General features: G+C 43.8%; 1 protein-coding gene and 1 long non-coding RNA gene across 2 annotated transcripts in view; one reads left to right on the top strand and one right to left on the bottom strand.

Annotated features, from left to right (window-relative positions):
- Positions 1-411: 411 nt before the first annotated feature.
- Positions 412-16,172, bottom strand: LOC142827210 (uncharacterized). Its single transcript, XR_012901787.1, has 3 exons — positions 16,039-16,172; positions 15,260-15,382; positions 412-2,190 (listed from the first exon to the last, which is right to left on the bottom strand). It is a non-coding gene; the product is annotated as an uncharacterized LOC142827210 (long non-coding RNA).
- BASP1 (brain abundant membrane attached signal protein 1) overlaps positions 2,402-23,950 on the top strand; it is a 123,829-nt gene continuing 102,280 nt past the window's right edge. Inside the window, exon 1 of the mRNA XM_006135811.4 lies at positions 2,402-2,609. The gene's annotated coding sequence lies outside the window, so the exon portion shown is untranslated. The remainder of the gene's footprint in view (positions 2,610-23,950) is intronic.

Here is a 23,950-nt window from a genome sequence, read left to right as displayed (position 1 = left end):
CAGTGGTATCACTTTGGTGAGAACTTTATGAGCTTGTGTTCACTAGTTTCCCCAGTCTAATATATTTATGTAATTCTTTGTAGTATAAAGAGTCCATATAAGGAAAATGGGAAGTGTATTACTTTGCTACCTATGCACTCCTCTCATAACAGTATGATTTATTGATTTGTATAGGATGGGTTTTTGAAGTGGAGCAATATATGCATGCAAGCAGAACCTTCTTACAGAAGTCTTCAGTTCAATTTGATGGTAAATTAATCTGAAGTACCTAATAGCCACAATTTATATATTATGGTAGTCATAAGAAATGCATTTTACTACATTTTAAAACAAGTCCTGCTGTATTACTGTTCACCAGGGTATGTCTAGACTACAGGGTTTTGTCGACAAAAGTGGACTTTTGTCGACAAAACCATACCTGCGTCTACACTACCGCTGAGTTCTGTCGCCATAACGTCGACAGAACTCAGCAGTTTTGTCGACAGTAGTAAACCTCATTCTATGAGGAATAATGCCTTTTGTCGACAGAGTTCTGTCAACAGAAGGCGTTATTGCATCTATACTGTCCTTTGCTTCTACACTCTCATATCGACAAAGCAGCTTGCTTTGTTAACAGAACAGGTAGTCGAGATGCTCTTTGTCGACAGAAACCTCCTGGAATGAGGTTTACCTGGGAGGTCAACAAATGCCTTTGATGTTGACCACAGAGTGTCCAGACTACCACGTTGAGCCGACAAACAGCTGATCGGCTCAGCACGGCAGCCATTTAAATTTAAACGAGTGGCGATTATTTAAATCGCCGCTTCATTCTCCTATGCTGGGTAGCCTAATCTACATGCCTCTGTCATCAGAGGCATGTAGTCTAGATGTACCCTGTCAACAAACCTCTGTCGACAAAAGCCTGTAGTCTAGATATACACTCTCTGCTGCGAAATCGTATCCCTGAAGCAAACTTGCTACTGTAGTCTGGTGTACTCAGAGATATAGAGTCTCCATAGCATAATGCAAGTTCTGAATTTCTTCTTTCATCGTGTTGTACTCTGTTCATTTCTGCTATCTAGAATGTGAAACTGAATCGGTCTCATACTTATTAATCATTTACAAGTAGGCATATTATTTCGATTCTTTACCTCCAAGTAAGTGAAGAGAATACTTTGATTTGCTGCCTTTTAAAGTTCTGGCATAGCTGTCAATTCCACTTCCAGACTATGAGACCCTCAGTTCCACGATTTTTAAATTTTGTCCTATGAAATGAATCCAGATTTACAGTGTCAGATTCTTTCCCCCTTTACTATATACTCATGAGCACTGTAACAAATCATATCCCTTTACTTGTGTTTACAAACTGTCCTGACCTTTTTTAAAGCACAGAGGGCGTCAAAGTGCTGCAAATCAAATATCAGGTGAATAGGGAGGCTAGCATTTTCATTGATATATAGACCTTTAATCAAATAAATAACCGAGTTAACTGAAAATAATGTTGTTTCCCAAAATTCTGTGTTTGGGGAAAAGCTACGATTCCAGACTGCGTGTATCATTCACTTTCACGTGGGGAACGGGGGAGAAGGGAAGATCCAAGGGCACACGGTCTATGCAGGCTTCAAACATGACAAGAACTGTGGGGCGGTCGGACCTCAAAAAAACCTTGTGATTTCCAGGCTAGTTGGTCAACAGCGGGCGCGATCGAGAAAAATCCTCGCCATACACTTGAGATACGAGTGGCCTTCGTGGCTTTTAAAAGGCAGAGCTGGTCCTGGGCTTGTTAATGGAATAAACGCCTGAGTAGAGCTCTCCCCGCCGCCTCCTCGCTGGGTTTCTTTACTCTCTTCCAGAAAAGGTGACATTGGAGGCAAGCAGCCCAGTTTGCAACTGAATGGACCCATCGCGTTTCCCCAGCAGCACCGGCGGTCTCCTGCTCAGACTTCCCGAGCTCTGGCTAACTGTAGGAAAGCGCTGCTCTGCGGGTACTGCGTGGGCGCCGGCCGCTCTGCTGCACGAGTGAGGCGTGGAAAGCTCTGTTGTCTTGCTCCAGATGCAAATCGTGTGGAAAGCGGCCAGGGCCAGCCTGGCCTCGCAAAGGGCACCTGCCGCCCTGCCCCTCGCCAGAGACAGGCTGTGCGAGAGCTCTTTGGGAAGGCGGCATGGTCCCTCGCCTCCCAACAAATCGCCGCCAAGGTCCTTTCGGGGACCCTAGAGTGGTACATGAAAAAGAGAGTTATGCACCTTCCCAACAAAGCCTCCTCTTGCCTGCAAGCCTCTATTTAAAAGCTTGGGTCAGCGCGCCCCCTATTCGTGGGCGTGGGCAAGCGCCTCGCCTGCTTAGGAGCCTCTTCCGTAAATAAATAAATAACTAGTGCGTGTGGCGTTTGAACTGCCCACAGACTGTCACAGAGAGGGCGGGGGAGTGAGAAATGCAGAGGCAGCAGTAGCAGTAGCAGCAGCGGCGGCGGCGGCATTGCTCCAACAAGCACTAGTCACTCCAGTCCCAGCGATCGAGCAGGGGACCGGCTCAGCTGAAGGCAAGCGGGCGCTAGGCTACCTAAGACTCTCTCTGTGACACCAGAGCACACAAACACACAAAGGGGGAGAGAGGAAAATATAAACAAAAGGTAAGAAACGCAGCGTCTCCCTTCTGCCATTTCCGTGGCAGATACCATGAGCTTTGCATTTGTTTCGGTCTAGATTGAGCTCAAAAGTGGGGAAAGGACTTTTTGTTTTCTGTTAAATAAACAGCTCTGGGGAGAAAGAATAGCAGATTGGGTGGTGCCCTAGCTAAAACCCCTCTCTTACCACGGGCGGTATGAAGGGCTCGATTCCTCGAAAGGGAAAGAGCCTATGCATTCACGTGGGAATCACAAATGGATTAAATTCTATTGCTTTAATTTAAATACCTCTTACCGCCCTTTGGGGATCGTGCGTGTCTTTGAGGGAGGAGGTTGGGGAAATAGGGTGTTTGTAATTCTGCGTAATTTTTAGTGGCTTCTCAGTAAGGTTGCTTTAAACAACACATCTCTTAATCTACTCACGAAATGAAGCACATAGAGAAGAAAATGCATCCATATTAAGAACATGGAGAGGAGGAGAAGAGACATTCTAGCGTCTAACATATACCTGATACTAGGGCAATGTCGTAGATTTGAAAGGATGGCTTTCTGTTTTACCTGTAGGGCATTTGGTTTTTGGAATAGGAAATGTATTTGAGTAAAATATAAATGTTGACGCAAACCCTCACTAAGCTAGAACCTTTCTAAATGGAAGCTTGCCAATTAACCTATTGTGGCTTTTAACAATGTGATTGTTCTTGATTAGGCAATACAATAGCTTCCCTTTTGTTTTAACAAGCACGAATGGGTTTGAAAATGACAGCATATGCTGCAAAAATTTTAATCCTCAGATTTGTCAATTCTTTATGCAAATTTCTGGAGGTTTAGTAGCGTGTTAATTCTGTCTGGGCAGCACCTAACAAACCTGACACCCACACCCCAAATCCAAAACCCCTCCTCTCCTAACGCAGCCTAAAAGTGCGTGACTCCTAAACGCATTTTCCCCTATTCTTTCTCTGTATCTTCACCCTCCCAGTGAAATCTACATGGTCAAGTAATATTTTTGCCTTATTTTTCCCCTCCACCAGCTCCTTATAGTTCAGGGAAGGATCTCTCTCTCTCACACACACACACACACACACACTGTATTTACAATGAGGGAGTTTATTGACTAATACCAATACACACACAACCCGTTTGCCGGGTGTGAATAAACCACATGGCATTGGTTCTTTTTGCTAAAAGAGCAATACTGCAGTGAAAATGAATGAAACTGTACTGTAATTACCTATTCCTTTGTCTTTGCCTCACGCATGCGCCAAACACCAGGGTGTGGAGAGCGGGACAAGTCAGAAAGATCTCTTCATCATTAATCAAGCTCATATTAGAATCAATAGAACAAAGGCATTCAGAGATGTTGCAGTAGACACATGGAAGCCAGGATGTTTGTAGATTCAATCTCCTGCACATTCCTCTCCCACGATCTCATTTTTTAAAAAATAACAGTATTTTTTTCCTTACTGGAGAATTTTAAGAGGGACTACATTACACACTCGTCAAATTCCATGTAATTTTTCTGCAATATTTTCTACGTAATTGTTACACTAAATGAGAATTAGATTTTGTATTGGTACTAAAACTATAGTTTGAGTTGAAGTAGCCATCTGGTCTCCCATATCTTGATCAAGAAAGAACATGAGGTTGGAATTCGCTATCTTCTAGCAAAATGGCCTTTCAAGGTCTGTGCTGCAAATGGGGTAACCATATTCGGCTGCCATGGTTTGACGTTCCGTTTCTTGTGGGAACTGCTGTCTGGCTCGCTCATCTGTAGACAAAGGGGTATTATATAGTAACTGTGAGGAGGCAGATCCATTTGTGAGTCCACTGGAATCGTGGCTGAAGACGATTAAGCGGGTTTAATGTATCTTCAAGCAGTTACACTCCACGTTAATGATCTTGTAAAAGAAACCGTGCTGGGGTGGGGGAGAGACACTTGCTGTGACGGATCATGCCGGGATTCCATCTAGATGGGGATTCTCATGGGTTTTATATATCAAGGGCTGTCTTTTAAAGCACCTCCATTTTACTCGATTTTTATATAAGAAATGTTCTCTCATTTAGAGTGCTGCGTGTTAACATCTCAGCTGTTAGTCCACGCTCTTGTCAAGGATTCTGATGAATACTTGCAGGCTATTACTGTTTTCTGGAGGTTATTACGCGTGGAGATTGTGCAGATCTTGTAGATTATGCCTGCTGTGTCGCAGCTACAAAACGAGCGGGTCCATATGATTAGCTTTGGCCAAAACGTGGAAGTTGTAGACTCTTCCCCCCGCAGGCTGCAGTCATTCACCAAGACGATTTTGGCTATAGATGTTATTGCCTCTTCTCAAACCTCACTTGCAAACATTGATTGGAATTCTTAGGCCTTTTGTCCCCAGTGGATACTGTTTAATCCGATAATCAAGAACAAGGAGTCGAGTGGCACTTTAAAGACTAGCAGATTTATTTGTGCATAATCCAGAGGACTCCATTTTATTTCTTTACAGATACAAACTAACAGGGCTATCCCTCTGAGATTGCCATTAAGGACACTTGTGAGAGAGGGGGAGGAAGCAGATGCACTGTCCATCAGTGCCTTTGAATTTGTCTTTGAATCAGTGCCTTTGAATTTGAGTGGAGCCTGTCATGGCGTACAGATGCATGCCAGACAGTTCCTACAGGGCTGATCAGACTTTAAACACGCAAACAATTTTTAAGCCTATCTGTTTCTCCTCCCCCAACAAAAGTCTCGCAGGAGAAGCAGCAGGAGATTGGGGGATGGGGTAACTGTGTCAGTGAAGCTGCAGTGTCACTACCAGGAGAAGCACCCTCTCTACTAGCAGCCTCTGTCTGCTTTGATGCTTATAGAGTGCGAGAGGGAGGAAAATGCAATAATAATGTTTTAATACAACTGGTAGCAGGAGATAGAAGTGTGGATGGAGAAAATGGGTTCTTGCCTTTGCTGTCGCTCCATGATTTCTTACAGGACTGGAACTTCCTATCAAAGAGAGGCTTATGATCTTCCTCCCTGCAGTATGTGTATATAGGGATTTCAGTTTTAGTTTCAGATGGAGAAAGTAAACTAAATTCCATGGTATGACACCCCCCCCCTCAGAGACAGGAAACACAGTGGTTTCGCCTGGTGTGTTAATGTATAAAACAGCTGATTGTGTAATTCAGGGAATTTGTTAGTACATAGCTGCTGGAACTGCACACCACACTGAACCCTTGGGGATATCCTAATTGTATCCCATTAAAATAAAATCTGGGCTAAAATATGAAACTATTCCGTTCTGGGTTTTGTGTGCAGTAATTTTTCGAGTTTTGCTTGTTTTCCCTATGGGTTTCAAAGACAAGATAAGTGACATGTTAATGATTTCTGAAACTGTTTCAGTTTTTCTTATCCCACACATCTTGAACACCTATTACATTGAAAATCACTTAGGGAACCAATCCTTTAATTTTGAACCTTCCTAAATCTCCATGAAAATATTTGCATATAGTCATCTTTAAACATGAAACCACTGGAATAAATATTACTATTTAGCTAATAGTTCATGTATTTTTCCTGTCTTTCATTGATGGATTTTCCCATATTACATCTACCCCTGAAATCCTGAAAAGAGTGTCCTGTGTGTTCTAGTGATAGAAATGTGTTCTGGGACTCTAAAACATTTTTAGTGAAAACACCAGTATTACAAAAACCTTTCCTGCATAGAACTTCCCCATCTCAACTGATCTTTATCTCTGTAGCAAGATTACTTCCTGCTTAGTGGTTAAATCATCTGATGAAACAGTTAGACTTAACTGTGTAAACAGTTGATGAATAACATACACTAATCAAACTTGCACATCATAGGCTCAATGTAGATATGCAGAATATCTTTTGATCAGCATAGTTTCCTTTCTCTTTGGAGGCAGAATCTTTTTTTACTTACTTAGAATATTTATTCTTTTATCCATTACAGATGTATGAGAATTAATAAATATTCATTAGTAAATAAAAGAGTAAAACATGTGAGAATTAACACCTGGAAATGAACTGCAGCACCAAATGACATAGATTCTTTAATGTGCAAGAGACCACTCTGCAACCATTTTTGTTTTAGTGTTCATACCAGACAAGAGTCCTTGATATGCATACAAAATGGTAGTTGGTCAGGCTTATTAGAGGTTTGGTGGCTCTCTGGGGGTATGTCAACACTACAAAGTTAATTCGAACAACCGTTAGTTCGAATTAACTTTCATAGGCGCTACACTTAATTCGAACTAGCGGAGCACTTAATTCGAACTAGGTAAACCTATTCTACGAGGACTAATGCTTAGTTCGAATTAAGGGATGTTTAGCCACTTAATTCGAACTAGTGGGAGGCTAGCCCTCCCCAGCTTTCCCTGGTGGCCACTCTGGGAACCACCAGGGAAACTCTTCTGCCCCCCTCCCGGCCCCGGAGCCCTTAAAGGGACACGGTCTGGCTACGAGGCAGCAGCTCCACACTCTAAGTCCTAATCTGATGCCCTGCCGGCACTGCTTCCGGCCAGCCTTAACCTCGGTTCAGGGTCCACTCAATGTGGACATGCTAGTTCGAATTAGCAAAATGCTAATTCGAACTAGTTTTTAGATCTAGATGCACTAGTTCGAATTAGCTTAGTTCGAATTAACTAATTCGAATTAAGTTAATTCGAATTACTGCTGTAGTGTAGACATACCCTGGGTGAGGGGGACAGAGGGCCAGGTTGGCTCCCAAAGCAAATGCCTTATCCACTATATCCACTAAGTCACTTACGAGCCCACCTTACCTCCCTACCATCAGGATGTTCCTTATCCTGTCTTCAGGGTGCTGGTTGCTCCCAGGGTGGGCAGAGAGGGGTGGGGCTAGAGCCGTGGTCTCCAACCTTTTTACACCCAAGATCACTTTTTAAATGACAGACCAAGCCAAGATCTATCGCCCCGCCCCTTCCTTGAAGCCCCGTCCTCTCTATTCTCCTCCTCTCCATCACTTGCTATCCCCAATCCTTATACTGCTACTTTAAAAAAAAATTCCCACCATTCCTCACAGCTACTCACCTGTGCTGTTGCTCAGTGAGTAGCTGCTCCTCAAATGAGGAAATCTAATGTAAATGTACTGTGCAGGCGTGCAGTTCAGAGAGGGCTCAAGAGCTACTCTTAGAGCCTCCAAGATCTACCGGTAGATCGCGATCTACTGGTTGGTGACCACTGGGCTAGAGCCTCCTACCCTCTGCTCCCCAGGTGAATACACTAGTGCCCTAAGCCATGGGGGAAATCCAACCTTCCTTCAGGTCATCCCTTACATCCTGTGTTGGAACCCTCTGCACCCCAGGCCAATGCCCTATCCTCGGAGCCATGCAGGAACCCACCCAAACACCAGGATGACCCTTTTACACTGGAACCCGCCCCACCTCTGGGAGGTCCCTTATATCCTGTATTGGCAGTTCGGTGGCTCCCAGGACCAGGCTAGAGCCCACCACCTGTGGCTCCCCAGGCCAATGCCACAGGGGACTGCACCTTACCTTCAGACTGGTGGGTTGGCAGTCAGGTGGATCCTGGGGTGGGGCTAGGACCAGTCACTCTCCGCACCCCAGGCCAATGTCCTATTCCCTGAGCCAACCACCCCACCATGCTCCTGTCAGGAGGATCCTTATACACTGGAACCCACCTCACCTCCCTACCTTCGGGAGGTCCCTTACATCCTGTGTTGGCAGTCTGGGGGTTCCCAGGACAGAATTAGAACCCACCACCCTCTGCACCCTGAGGCAAGTGCCCCTATTCCCACCCCCCTTCATGATGAGCTTTATACAGTGGAACCCACCCCACCTCTGCACCTTCAGGTTGTTCCTTATTTCTTGTGTTGGTGGTCCCGTGGCTCCCAAAGGGGTCCAGATCCCTCCACCTGCTACTCCCCTATCCCATGCAGGAACTCACCTCATCACTCTACCTTCAGGAGTTCCCTTATAGCCTATGTTGGCAGTCCAGTGGCTCCCAGGGTGGGCAGAGGCGGCTCTAGAATCCAGCACCCTCTGCTACCCAGGTGAATGCTCTATCCCCATAGCCAGGCCACCACCCTTCTTTCAGGGCATCCCTTATATCCTGTGTTGGAGGTCTGGTTGCTCCCAAGATGGGGCTAGAACCTGCCATCATCCGCTCCCCAAATAATAAAATGGACAGTATTCATTGTTCTAATACCAGGAAGTGATAACTACTTAATTTTTTTAAGGTAGTTTTCTTTCACCTGCCATGCACAAAAAAGAGAGGGAGGAGGAGCCCATAAGGCTAAATGTACATTGCGGTGCTATTTCGGGATACCGGAATCCCGAAATAGCTACTCTGCATCTTTTGAGTTCACCCATTATTTTGAAATAGATTTTGAAATATCTGGTGTGCTATTCTGGCATCCCTATAATCCTCGTTCCATGAGGGTTAAGGGACATTTCAGAATAGCAGTTCATTTTGAAATTTCAAAATAAGATATTTCAAAATTAGATTGAAATAAGCTACGCAATTTGTGGGGTACAAATTGCGTAGCTTATTTCAAGGTAAGAATGCAAGGACCAAGATAGATCCAAAGCACGAATGTTTTTGAATAGTTTCTTCTTTGACCAAGAGAAAACTAAGGGGAGACTCTGACAAGGAACAAATCAGTGTGAATAAGAGTGAACCACCAACCAGAGAAGTGAAAGAAGAAATTCCTGAAAGTATTAAAACCCTGAAAATAGAAACCATATGCAACATAATGGAGACTTAATGAATTAGGAAATATTTTCAAGACAAAATATTGAGAAAATGTCTTATGGAGACTGAAAAGGACTCAAGTTTCATCTCTTCTCTTCAGCATTTTAGCATCCTACTAAGCAGAACTTTCTTGGTCAAAAATAGTGATGTCAAGTAGGCATCTTGTTTCAAAATGGGGAAATTTTCTTATTACAAATACGTTGACATTGGCTTTCTGATTTAAAAATTGTGTTTTATAATTTGATATTTGATTATATTTGGAAAATATGGCACTTTTAGTATGTGTAAAGGGGACTTGTATAATAGTATGATTTGGTAGATTTTTGAGAATCCCCCTTGGCCTTTTACAATTTTATTTCAGCATTCCAGTAGATATAAAGAGGACTAATTTTCAACAGGTGACATAGTCAGAATTTCCCCAAGAGCAAGCTATGTAGTAATTCCTGTCTCAAATGTGATTTAATGGACTTTAATTCTAGAAAAATAGTTTTAATAATAAAAGCTTGCTTACTTAGTTTTGCCTTCTTATCTAAGCATTGTCTTTTGATCTGTTTTATTCTTCTAGGCTGCAGACTGCTATGTACCATCACCATGACTGAAAGCCATGTGGCACTGTCTGTTATATGCTACATAGTTTGAATTTTAAGCTAGAAACATAGGTGCCACATGATTTATGCCAGAATATTCTGATGATTTTCTGGAATTTTTCATTAGTTGTGTCCACCACCTAGGATGTTGGATTATTTTTTTGTAAGATGAGAACTGTAACTATGTAAATTTCTTTTTTAGCTATTCAGAGAACAGCACCCATTTGGTGTTGAATACCATGGGCTCTGTCCAAGTGAGTTTCAATATTGATTAATTATATGTAGAGTCTCAAGGAAGTTAGTATTAATACTGAAACTTTTAAACGTAATAAGACACTCAGATTTTTACTAATAATGTGTATAATTACTAATAATGTGTTAGAATAACAACTATAGAAACTTCCATTGCCCTGAAAAAGAGTTACTTTAATGCTCCATTGAAGCATAACTGTCAGCTACTGGTAAAAGTAGCTGAGCTACAAAATAAATCCTGTAAAGTTAATTGCAAAAACACGTGCCATCAGCACAAAGTGAAAAATGTAAGTTTCCATATGTGAAATTAGTAAATCCAGTGACTAATATCCAAGTTACATTTAAGTAAACCTTGAAACACTCCAAGGGCTGGCTATTGCTGTACAGTAGGAATCGTCTAATTGATAAGGTCTTTTATCTTCATGGTATATTCTACACTGATAGTCATCACTCTTCCTTTGATTTATTTGATTCCTTGATGATAAAGTAGAAATAGAGTCCTCGTGTTCAAGAATGTCTGTTGGAACTGCTAACTAGTTTAGAATCAAATTAGTGTTCAAATAAGTGCAACACGTGATTGCATTCTAAACAAAGCTAAATTGACAATAGCGGCATAGAAGGGAAACAAAACAAATCTACAGACAGGACAGACTAACAACAGGGCTGCCACACTTAGTAAATATGTAGAATATGATCACACACTGTGAGGTAAAAATACAGAGAGTCAGTATGCCTGCGACAAACTAAATCACAGCCCACAGATCCTTATTACACTGAACTTTCAGAAATAATAATTCTTCCTCAAAGCAGAGAAGAGTTTAATTGTGGGAGAAAGTACAATAGTATAGAGTAAATTGCTACTGAACTGGAAATGGACATTGACCAATGGAGAGAGAACAAAGCCCTATTCACTATTGTTAATAATGAGTGTACTGGGCAAATGTTTGATGTACTGAGGAATTGCCCACATATACTCCAAAGCATTTTTTTTGTTTCTGTTTGTAATTTGTTTTGTTAACAGGAAAATCTATGTGACTATTGCCAAAGGTATGTGTGTTAGTTTATTACAGCAGTGAATGACTTGCTTGCCCCTTGCTTGTTCTGAGGGGAGCAAAATTACAGTGGATGGGGGTGGGAGGAGAGAATGCAAAGATGGCTGTGCAGAATGGAAAGCAGTTCCTTTGAGATTCTTGCCTTCTCCTAATGCGATTGAGGTAAATGGGGACAAGCTAGCACCTGCTCTAAAGAGTATGGCTCTGTGTGCAGAGTGAAGCTGGCCGTGGAAGAGTATCTTGAGTATTCTAATGCTACACTCAGAGTAGGTACAGCCCATGCTGGGAATATGTGCCTGACTGGGGCATGGGCCAGAATTTCATGAGGATCTCTGCTTTTCCTATTTTTTACTTCATGTCTGCCAGCTTTCAGGGATGCATTTTGTATTTTTGCTTCAAACAATGTAAAATAAAGATCATGTACCTTTATATAGCTACTTAATCTCTGCCATAACCTAAAAGGGAGGATGGATATAGGAGCATGCTTCTGACGAATCATTTGAAGTTTGCATTTGCAGTTTGGCTGAGACTGTCCTTTCATGTGTTTCTTCACTGCTAATGCTGAAATGGTGATGATGTGACGTAGTGCTGCCTCTGTGGCATTCTCTTTCCTTGCAGATCCTCTTTTATGATTGAACAGAAGTAATATGACTAGATTTGTGGAGAGAGGTCTTGGAGCAGTAAAGAGCAGGTCACTGCTCATGTTCTGTGTTCTCTGTGGATTGGCTAGTTTTTGATGTCAGATGTCATGCAACTGTGTGCATTAGCACTGTATGTTCCCTGCATGGTTTATACTGAGCAACTGCAGGGGCCTAGCCAATGGAAACATGGCACTTCCAGAGCCATGTTGTCAGAATGAAGCGTGTATAGCCAAGCAGCTTGGAGATACAAGTCATCCACACAGATGACTTATCAGTATGGATCTGGTATTTTCCTTCCTGTGGATATGAGAGTCTGGGAGGCCTTGTTCCATTTTCACTCTACATTCCTGCCTCTGGAAAGATTTCTTCTATATGAAAGTTGCAATGAACAGTATAGAGATCTCCTTAGGCTCACTCACAAACAGCTTGGAATGTAGCTTGTGTGAATATGTTACTTTACAGCTATGTCTACACTGGCATGATTTTCCGAAAATGCTTTTAACGGAAAAGTTTTCCATTAAAAGCATTTTCGGAAAAGCGCGTCTAGATTGGCAGGATGCTTTTCCGCAAAAGCACTTCTTGCGGAAAAGTGTCTGGGGCTTTTTTGCGAAAAACAGTACTGTGCTGTCTACACTGGCCCTTTTGCTCAAAAGTCTTTCGGAAAAAGACTTTTGCCCGAATGGGAGCAACATAGTATTTCCGGAAAAGCACTGATGATCTTACATGAGATCGTCAGTGCTTTTCCGGAAATTCAAGCTGCCAGTGTATACAGCTGGCAAGTTTTTCTGGAAAAGCGGCTGATTTTCTGGAAAAACTTGCCAGTCTAGACACAGCCTACCTGTTTAATTCAGTCTTACATAGCATTACAGGCAGTCCTCTATCTCTTGCCTCTTAGGATGCAGGAGTTGAAGGACATTGATAGCTCAGTATAAAGCTGGAAGATCCCATTTTAAGCTCAATTGCCCCAACTTAATTACACTGTTCCAATGAGAAATACATTTTTCAGCACAGATGTCAGTAATTGCTGGAAGGCCTCCTTACTGACTTGAAGATAGTCAAGAATTATATTAATAGAACACTGAATAAAGTCACCAGAATAGCTCCAGAAAATGAACAGTACTTTTTTTCCACAGACATTTGAGTAATTGTTAGGTCAATGAAAGTTCAGCTGTCATGCTTTTCTCTAGATGAGCCAGTCACTGACAAATGGATATATAAACAGATTATTGATAGTAATATCAAGAGAAGTGTGGAGTTCCTCATAGCAACTCAAACTTTGCTGAACAATATAAAGTATTGGCAAAGTCCTTTAAGGCGTAACATCTAAAGCTTTTGTGTTGAAGGTCACTTCCCACAGTTGGTTGCTTTTGTTTCTAAGTGCTCAAACTTGGCTGAATTATATTTAAAGGTATTTCTTTATGTGAACTTCTTTTGTGTAAGTACTATTACCAAGCAATATAGCCAAGCAAAAACATCTCCAGGTTAACAAAACATTAGATGTTTTGTAAGGTCTTTCTTGTATAGCTCATGAAAGAGTGTTAAGTTAAGAGACTTAAGCCAATATGTGAAAGCAACTCAAAAATTGAGGGGAAGGAGCAGAATTTATGTTGCTTGTTCCTCTGCAGTTATTTGGGTATAAAGCTGATAATGTGGACTAACAAGTCAAATAGCAATGCCCTGTTAGGCACCCCTACCACCAAGACACCCTCCTGAATAACTTGACTTCCTGTCCTTTTTACAGGATTGCAATTCAGAAGAACTCCAGGAAAGAAATACACTGTGGAATCATGACAGTGTCTCCATAGGCTGATAATGGAAATGTTTCCCTCAGGAGCTTCTCCAAATATAAAAAGGCTTTCATTGTCGTGAAAGCTCAGGCTCCTCCTGAAGGATAATGCCATTAAAGGATAATGGGGTGTACAGTGTGTGCCTGAGTAAAGTAATTTTTCATTTTTCATAAAAATTGTTCTGTGGTGACATACGTGGGTCCTCCCACCCACCTAAATATTGTACACTTTGTGGCAGAATGGTGGTTTTGTCTTTCTGAAGACCTATGAATTTTTTAATATAAAATTCTAGAAGATTTACTGTGTTGTTCAGGTTCCTCAATTACGATTTTTTTTCTTCATTTAAATAATTGTCATGGAGTGGGGCTAGAAATGAGGGGTTTAGTATACAGACTGCCCTGGGAGAGAGGACAACTCCAGCTCTCCCTCACAGCGTTAGCTTACAATCAGGTAAAAAGCACCTGTCCATGGTTGCTATAGCTGCAACAGGCACAGTTAGGGGAGTGGTGCATGTCCTCCAGACAAACACATGGATAGAAACACAAACAGAAACTCTCTGAAATATATAGTAGATAGCTTGTCCCTTTCTCCACCCCTGCCTCCTGTTGACAGTGAGGTTATAGTTTTACATATAATGGGGCTATAGCCAGGGGCGGATATAGGGTAGGGCGAATGGGTCGGCCGCCCCGGGCCCCGCGCTTCAGAAAGCCCCATGCATGCGCCATGGCAAAGGAGGGGCCCCGCGGAATTATGCTGCCCGGGGCCCCGCAAAATGGTCATCTGCCCCTGGCTATAGCTGTCCCAGTACCCATCTCTGGCCCCTTATGGTCATTCTTTAGTAATTTTTCACGGGGGAGAGGGGACACTTCATGAATTTTAGTACCTGGTAATGGGCCGGCTCCAGGCCCCTCAGAAAGAGTGGGGCTTCGGGCAGAAGGGGTGGGGTTAAGGGCTACAGAAAGAGACAAAGAGAGTGTGTGAGTTTGAGAGCCACTCTGTGTGGGAGAGCAGGGCCGACCTTATGGAAAATGGCACCCTTGTCAAACTTGTATGTTGGGTGCCTGCCCCTGCTACCCTCCATTTCACTTGGCTGCCATGGGGTCTCCCACCCCTGGACTCCCATCCTGTTCCCCCTTTGCCATTAACTCCTGACTCTCCTGCACTCTAACTCCTACACTGTGCCCCAACCCCAATTTTTTGTCACCTTTATCCTAAACTCTGCACAATGCCATCTTTACCCCAACCCCTGTACTTCCTTCCCACCTACACCCCCAGCTCCAGTCCTGTGTTGCCAGTGTGCCTGCCACATTGCCTCCCTGACCAGTATCACCCAATACCCAGCAACCCCCATTCCCACTAGCACCTCACTGAGAGATACCTGACAAATACCTATGTCCAGTGCACCCCCACCCACAGACCCTCCACACTGTCCAGCACCAAAACTGCCTAGCATCCCATATTTCTGAGGGAAGGAGCAGGCTGGCGGGAGGGTGTCTGGGCAGAGGGAGGGTGCAGGAGCAAGTTGGAAGTATGGGGTCTTTGCGGGGTGGTGGTGCATGAGGGGGCTGGCAGTGCAGGGGGCTGGGTATGAGGGGGTGGGAGGCACTTACTTGCCTTTGTGCCCCATGCTGGGCCCAGGAACGGCCTTCCGCTGCTCCCATTGGCTGGATTCTGTTAGAGCGCCAGTGCCGGCTTCCCATTGTTGGGGAACGCCCATGTGTTGCTGTTTCCCCCTGCCAGGAGAGAGGGATGGAGAATGCTTCTTCCCTGCGACACAGATTGCTCAGCAAGGCTTGGGGCTTTCTCTTGGCCCCCCTGCCAGTGGGAAGCTGGAACTCAAACCATGCAGGCGGGGAGGGAGGGCGAAGCTGCAGCACCAATGCAGGCTCCCTGCTGTGAGGGGAAGGAACAGAGCTGAGCTCAAGCTGTGGACCACCAGGAAGGCCACTGTGGAACCCCCTCACACTGACTTGGGGGACCATGGGAGGGGGTGCGTTGGCACCCTTTGCACCCGCCCTGCGTAGAGGCCTGAGAAAGCAGAGGGAAGGGGAAAAGAGGAAAGCCAGCCAGCAGGAGAAAGGAGTCAAAAGTGAGGGTAGGGTCAGAGCCCTTTGCAGTGCCCCTTTGGCTGCAGCACCCTGGGCCTAGGTCCGGATGGCCCAGCCCTAAAGCCGGCCCTCTGTGAGACAGACTTTGTGACAGATTGAGTTTGTGCAGCAGGGTGTATGGCACAAACTGGGGGGGGGGGGGGTGTGAGAGTGATATGGAGAGAGTCTGTGCTGGCTGTTGTAGGGTAAGTTCCTGAGAGAAGCCACTCTGTTTCTTTAAGGGAAACATGTTCTGCTCTGTTTCCCCCCTCCTTGGCTGAGTATTCTTCTGAGTCACTTACCATCCACACTTCAGACTGGAGCAGTACTGCTGTGTGCCTCCCTCTCCCAGATCCCTGCCCTGCAGAGACTGGGTCCAGGGCAGGAAGATGCCCTGACTTCAGCACTCCCTCTCCCCTTATTGTCGCCCTTCCCAACTGCACAGCTAGCAGGAGAATCCTGGGAGCAGCTCTGCTGTAAGACCAAGCAAGGTGGAGGGAGGGTAGCTGAACTCAGGCTGCCAGCTGTTAAGTATGCACCTGTTAATCATCTGGGCTGGCCAGAGAGAAATGCTTGGCAGGCTGGATCTGGACACCAGGCCTGATTTTATCCACCTGGGTTCTACAGTATAACTCTCTCCTACCAGACTCCTCCATTTCCATTTTATGAGAAACAATTGAATTCCAGGCACATCCCATTGTCTTGGCACAATCAGACCTTGACCTTGCTCTAAGTTATGATAAGAGGAAGTTACATACCAAATGTAGTGCTCCCAATTCTTACCATTTAGGAGGAGTTCTTGAACAAATGGACTCACAGATAGACACACAGTTCTAAAATAGATAAGAAGATTGATTGGCTGTCAACTGAACCTAGGTATCCATGACTTTTAAAAACATTTGAAAAGGCTGAATGGTTAATCTTGGAGTTATTACTTCTAATAACAAGCTTTATGAAGCCTCTAGCAGTTTATAAATTCTTCAGGAATGTCTTGCCTACTCCCTAATCCCCATAAAACCAAATAGCTCTTCTTTATGGAGCTTCCAGCAGACATTTTATCAACACACTGAGTTGAGCAGAGTGAATTGCCTCTGAGCGTTAAGGTTGTAAGCTGACAGGTTTTGCTGTCTGAACTTACAATGTCTGCTTGTGCAGCCCATCAACCTCCTTGTGCTGACTGACACAGAGATCAAATGTTCTGATATTATCTACAGAGTTCCCAAAGTGACCACAAGCATGAAGTGAATAACTGATTTGTCAGCAATTTCAAAAAATCAAAACCAATTTGTTCTGGGACACAGTCTAAATGCAAACATTTCAAACATTTTTGGCATATTGAAAAGTTGAAAAATTAATTGTGTTGTACCAAATGTTCAGCTCAAAATGATTTTTTTCAAGCTTTTAAAATGTCTAAAAACTTCTAAATAAAATTTCAAAATGAAAAGTTGTTTCATACAAAACCAAATATTTTTTGTTGTGAAAATATATACATGAAAATTTTTTTTTTTAAAATTTTTAAATCCATGAAACATTGTCTCAATGAATCTGATGTATGTGTTTTTGATACGTAAAATTTTGTCTGGCTCCATTGATCACTTCAGAGTCCTTGCAGAGTTGGGCCTGTGGACCTTATCCTGTGTACTTGACACATTGTTACAAAAATGAAAGAACAACATTTGCCAAACTAGACTCAGGTTTTACTTTTTCACCAGAAAGGTTGGGAGGAGCAGCCAGCAGTTGTGTGGAATGTAATAAGATGTTGTTTGTAGTAAACAAGGTGGACAGCTTTTCTTGTACAACATTAATAGTATTAATTGTGAGTAATCCTTAGTCTGACTAAAGATGTACAGGGAGCTGCAGGTTCATTTTTTTCTTCCCATTCTAAAACTAACTTTGGGTTTTGAGGGTAGCTGGCTCATGCCTCAATGAAAAACTATGGTTGCTTGCCTATACCAACACTTTCTTATTTTCAGAACAATCAGACCTGTGTGGTTCTTGTGGTGTATTTAACTAATCACTGAATTACTGCAGTTGCTTTCCAAAGTGCCTGTATAGTGGTAACAAATATCCTGGGTAAGAGTTGTTTGGCAAGCTGTGGCTATTCAGAGTGGTTATTAAGTAAAGGGCTGCTATTGGCTCCATCCTATTTATTTGCCTTATATTGCATGTATTAAAACAGGTAGCACATTTTCTTTGAAACTGCCATCATGCCTGATTAGAGTGTACCATCTATAGATGATGGGTGACATTTGTATGATTGCGCTCAGAATTCATTATGAATGCTATCCAGATGAGTGCCATGGTTGGGCCAAATGGATTGATCATGGCATGACTGAGGTAAATAAACTGAAGATAAAATGTGAAATTCTTCTTTCAGTTACAATTTTGTGCCCATGTTGGTTTTAATGTGTTCTCAGGCAGAGCATAGCCCAGGGTGCTTGGCATAAGTGATTGTAGTAAATAGTATCATGAGCTTTTGTGGGCAAACCCACTTCTTCAGATGACCGGAGTATAATACAGGCAGTCCCTGGGTTACGTACAAGATAGGGACTGTAGGTTTGTTCTTAAGTTGAATCTGTATGTAAGTCGGAACTGGCGTCCAGATTCAGCCGCTGCTCAAACTGATCAGTTTCAACAGCGGCTGAATCTGGACGCCAGTTCTGACTTACATACAGATTCAACTTAAGAACCCCAGGCATCCCCAAGTCAGCTGCTGCTGAAACTGATCAGCGGCTGATTCCAGGAAGCCTGGGGCAGGGGCTTCCTGTAGTCAGCCACTGGTCAGTTTCAGCAGCGGCTGACTTGGGGATGCCTGGGGCAGAGCAGCTGGGGTGCTGCTGGGTTGGTCCAGTAGCGCCGCCGCTCCTCGGCGCTACTGGACCAACCCAGCAGCACCCAAGCTGCTCTGCCCCAGGTGTCCTGATTCAGCTGCTGCTGAAACTGACCAGCAGTGGCTGAATCAGGACATCTGGGGCAGAGCAGCTGGGGTGCTGCCCGGTTGGTCCAGTAGCGCCCAGAGCGGTGCTACGGGACCAACTGGCAGCGCCCCAGCTGCTGTACCACAGGTGTCCGGAGCAAAGCCGTGGAACACGGGGGCAGCGGGACAGCCCAGACGTGCTGTGGCTGTCCTGCTGCCCTCGGGCTTCGTGGCTTTGCTCTGCTTTGCTCCCCGTCCCCCTGGTCTGCAGACCAGGGGGACGGGGAGCAAAGCGGCAGAACACGCGGGCAGCGGACAGCCCAGACGCGTCTGGGCTGTCTGCTGCCCGCGTTCTCCGCGGCTTGGCTCTGCTTTGCCCCCCATCCCCCTGGTCTGCAGACCAGGGGGACGGGGGGGACAAAGAAGAGCCAAGCCACGGAGCATGCGGCCAGCTGACAGCCCAGACGCGTCTGGGCTGTCAGCTGGCCGCACGCTCCGTGGCTTGGCTCTGCTTTGCTCTGCTTTGCCCCCCCATCCCCCTGGTCTGCAGACCAGGGGGACGGTGGGGGGGGGGCAAAGCAGAGCAAAGCAGAGCCAAGCCGCGGAGCGCATGGGCAGCGGACAGCCCTGTCCGCTGCCCGCGTGTTCCGCCGCTTGGCTTCCTTTCCCTGGTCTGCTGGAGACCAGGGAGAGGAAGGACCCCGTTCGTAACTGCGGATCCGACATAAGTCGGATCCGCGTAACTCGGGGACTGCCTGTATTGTAAAACCTGATGGTTAACAATTAAAATGAACGCTATAGATGCTTTGGCAACCTTTAATTAAAGCAATCTAGTGATTTTGGTCCTTGGTTTAAGTGGCTAGGGAGGAAAATTTAAATATAATCCTGTGATTCTGGACTACTATAACTCGTCCCCCAGCTAGTGAAATCCACTTGCAGTTCCTAATAGACTAAGTAGGCAAAGTTAAATATAAAGGTTTAGAATACTTAGCTAATTGTACTGCATGTTTGCTAGAAACACAAATGTGCCACTTTTGTCTTAAATATTGTTCAGTTTAATAAAAAGAAACATTTGCATTTAGCACTTTTATAAAAAGTGTTTTATAGAAGCTGGTAGGAATTTGCCCTATTCTATGGGTGGAGAATTTCAATGATCAACTGGTATTGCTTCCATCATTTGAGAGGATGCATGCAACCTTAAGATTCTCTAGTGAGCGCTCTATTCAGAAAAAGTTAATCTCCAGATCAGATTCTGTCCTCTCACTCAATATAATTGACCTTAACTGATTAATATGGGCATGTGAACCAGTGCAAAAGGTAAACAGTAATTTGTGAGAGTTCGAGTCATTCAAAATTATCTTTAAATTTTATTTAGATATAAACATTCCCCTGTGATGGGCCAGATACTCTGCTTTGCTAACACCTCTTTTGCACCACCAGGAAAGCACAAAGGGATCTTAAAGGGAGCTGTCCAAAAGATCAGCTGAGGATTCCTCTGGCTTATTTTGGCTATTTAATATTCAAAATGTGTTAGCTGTGATTGGTCATGAAATAGAAATATTGCTCTAATGCATGAACATGCAAACATGTGTGATGCAAACACATGAGTGACGTTGGTGTCTGAGAACTTCTGAGTTTATCACCTAGCTCTGTTCACAGAACTTCAGGCACAAGGGAAGCAAGTCTTACTCAGAGGCACTGAGACCATTGACAAGGAGAGTGAAGCTTGCTCTACAGCCATAGTAAGGGCTAGTTGGCTTTTAGCTCATACAATAGAGGCTCATAGCTTTAACACCTCAGGTTCCCAGGTTCAATTCTGCCTGCTGATAACCCAGCTCTGCCATATTACAGGAGCATGGGTGAAGCTAATTAACTTTACAAATTGAATGACCACTGGTAAAATTCTCAGACACCTATGCTTCATTTTCAAAAGGGCCTAAGTCATTTAGGCCCCTATTTCTAATTTCAAGTCAATGGAACTTACTGTCTGAAGTTACTTAGGTGCCACTGAAAAAGTGTATACCATCACACATTGGAGTCCATAGTGATGTGTAATATAGGTGACCCCTGCACTTACTACCTAATTGGTTCCTGGAGAACTGTCATAAGTTGGGCTGTAGTAAGTCAAACCCTTATTGCCCATGGGGGCAATGTTATGAATGGGGTTCCATTCCTGGCCTGTTTTGCCTCCTGGGAGTTGTAGTCTCCTGGAGCCAGCGGAGTGAATGGGGCCCAGAGTTGGCTGGGGGCTGTGCTGGGCGGTAGGCAGCCCTGAGGCTCCCAGAGCAGGGTGTCCATAAATGTGGGGGGGGTCGTATGTAGGGCGGTTATTAAATTGGGGGTCTCCTGTATTATATGCTTGTGCAGTGTTGACTTGAAAGGGCAACAGTAGTATACACTATTGCCTGAACCAGATACTTGCAATAAAGCAAAAGTAAATCTATATAAACAAACAACACCCCCCTTGCTTATCTTTATCCAACTTCTGTTCATTTCTCTCTTCTTCCTCTCCTATAGTATTTATTCTAGTATATTGACTCTGCACCAAAGGTTCATACATTAACTTACAACAGGAAAGCCTCTAGTAAGTTCAAATATAGCAGCTCTGTTCATGGTCCTGCATTTATTCTAGTAACCTAAATGTAAAGTCAGAGGAGAACTAATATAGTACTTCAATACTGATTCCATTGACGTTAGGGTCAAAAGTCTCATTGGTGACAGCAGAAGCAGGATTGGATCCTTAATCTCTAGAAGGCACCTATCTGTAGCAATGCAATTGCACCATGATGGGAAGCTAGGTCAAGAAAAGACAAAACTGAGAACAAAGCTGTTGTAGGATTTTTCTGACCAGTGGTAAAAGTCTCCTAGATCATGACCACATAGCTACTTCCTAGTATTAGTTAAGGGCCCACATAACTGTTACAAATGAGATCTGTAAGGCATGCATAAACCACTTCCCTTCAAGTACTCCTGTTCAAAGGACATCTGTACCAGCCACAGAAGTGATGGTGATGTGCACTGAAGAGAGTGGAATATATAGCAAGGAAGGAAGAGGTGTGGGCTGGGCTATCTTGCAGTCCTACCATAGATGTTTGCACTGGGGCCATTGAAATTCCTGAGTTATACTAGCCTCAGGACTACCCTAGCTTGCACTTGGGTTTGCCTCATCCTCCTGTGACTAGAGTGGGTAGATACTGTTTGCCTGAAGCTATTTTACTGAAAAATGCAGATTTGGGTTGACCAAAATAGATCACAAATCCATGTTGGTTTCAATTATTAAACCACAGAAGGAAGAAAGGAGAGCAGCACAATACAGATCCTAGACTTCAGAAAAGCAGACTTTGACTCCCCCAGAGAACTGATGGGCAGGATTCCCTGGAAGGCTACTATGATGGGACTGTAGTAAAATGGGGGCCTGAAACATAAGCCTATGTATTACAGGCCAGGTATGAATAGAAATGTTTTGACATTTCATGAATAAACCATTTAGCCCTTTTTAGGCTACATTCACAAGGAAACTTAAGCACCACTGACATTCACAAAGTAAGGGTTGTGGTGGTGCCCTGTAGCCCAATGGTTAGTGCCCTCAGCTGTCAGGGGAGAAGCCCAGGTTGGAATTCGCACTCTTGAGCCAGGAACTCAAACTCAGATTTGTCCCCTGCCAGGTGAGTGCCCCAGCCATAAGGCTTCCAAACTTCCTTTTGAACCTGTTCTACTCTGTATAAATATTAACTGGAATCTGAGTGTTTGCCACCACCCACACTGTCCAAAACTATTGTATCTGTCTCTCGCTCCTGCTCTGGATCAGTGAATATTAAAGTAATTCATGCTTCAATAGGAATGATTAAAAGAGACCTGCCAGAATACCCAGTAGCTCACTCACTGATTTGGGTACTTACCTGGAAGTATGGCGAGTTCTGAGTTAAAGTCCCTCGTCCAGAGTGGAGATTCAAACCTGGGTACCCACAATCAGGTGTTCAGGTGCTCAGTGTTCAGGTGTTGGAGTGTAAGGAGCACCATTTTATGACTGCCAAACTCTCCTTGTCAGTCCACCACATTTTACTTTAAAAATGGGGAAAATGCTGAACACAAAATATTTTTTTTCAAACTCTTATTTTTGCTGAAATTTTGGAAATACTTGATTTCAAGTTTACCCAAATCAATCCTCTTCTCTCCCATAACTTCCAGAATTGCTAGAACTGACAAACTGAAAAACAAGTGAGTACCACTATTCTAACAGCAGCCATCCATTTGTTCATGTGCTGGCCTGAGCAGTGGTGCAGCAAATGAATTTGTCCTGGGATGAACTGCTTTGCCTGTGTGTCCATAAGAAATCCAGTCAGATTCAGCAAGTGCTACTGGTGATCTATAGCACAAGCAATACGAGTGTAGGATGAAGTGCTAAAAATTCTTGTCAGAATTCAATTCAGAGTTAACATGCTCTGGAAAATATCTGCTTTTCCCCACTTGCCCAAGCATTATGTGAATGCTGAAGATTATACTCTAGAGTAGTTGTTTGTTGTAGGAAACATATGACATGTATAACCCAGACAAGAGACAAGTTAATAAAAATAAATAAATCAATGAGAAGTCCCGTGACACCTTGAATACTAACAATTTTGTTTGGACATAAACTTTTGTGGGCTGGAAACCTATTGGTCAGGTACATGAAATGGAACTTTCTATTTGGCAAGTAATAAATACAAAGATGTGTGTGTTGTATTACTATGCAGAGGAAGAGTGTTAATGAGGTCCATTCAGTCAGGGTGGATGTGGCCCATCCTAAAATCAATCCCAAAGTTTGCACTGAATGATTAAAATGTACTTTCAATCTGCGCAGTCAGAGGAAAAAATATCCCCATTTTCCAGCACGAGGTGACCAGACACTTTCCACAGTTCCATCTTCTTGGGAGTGTTTGGATGCAAGGCCTTGAAACTTGTAACACTGAACACTCCTCATGAGCTAGTGAGTGCTGTTTGAGGGTTGATGAAAAAGCAAAACAGCTTGCCACAATGACTATGCCATCATCTTAAAACTGAATAACTGTAGTGGGTATTTGGTGACTTCCATACTTGTTTTCTGATCAATTAGTGATTTCTGAGGGAAGCAAACTTGTGTAAAGTCCCATCAGCAGTTTTGAGTGAAGTAGGGATATAAACATATTTATTTTAAATTCTAACCCTGTATGTATTTAATTTATTACTAGGGCTATCCCTAAAAAAGCTTGAGCTTTGAACATTGTCACTAACATGGTCTTGAAGGTTATAGTATCAGAGGGATAGCCGTGTTAGTCTGA

The sequence above is a fragment of the Pelodiscus sinensis genome, chromosome 2 (assembly GCF_049634645.1).
Source record: "Pelodiscus sinensis isolate JC-2024 chromosome 2, ASM4963464v1, whole genome shotgun sequence".
Classification (NCBI taxonomy): domain Eukaryota; kingdom Metazoa; phylum Chordata; order Testudines; family Trionychidae; genus Pelodiscus; species Pelodiscus sinensis.
The sequence above is the reverse complement of the archived record's forward strand: the minus strand, read 5'-3'. Positions and strand labels throughout refer to the sequence as shown.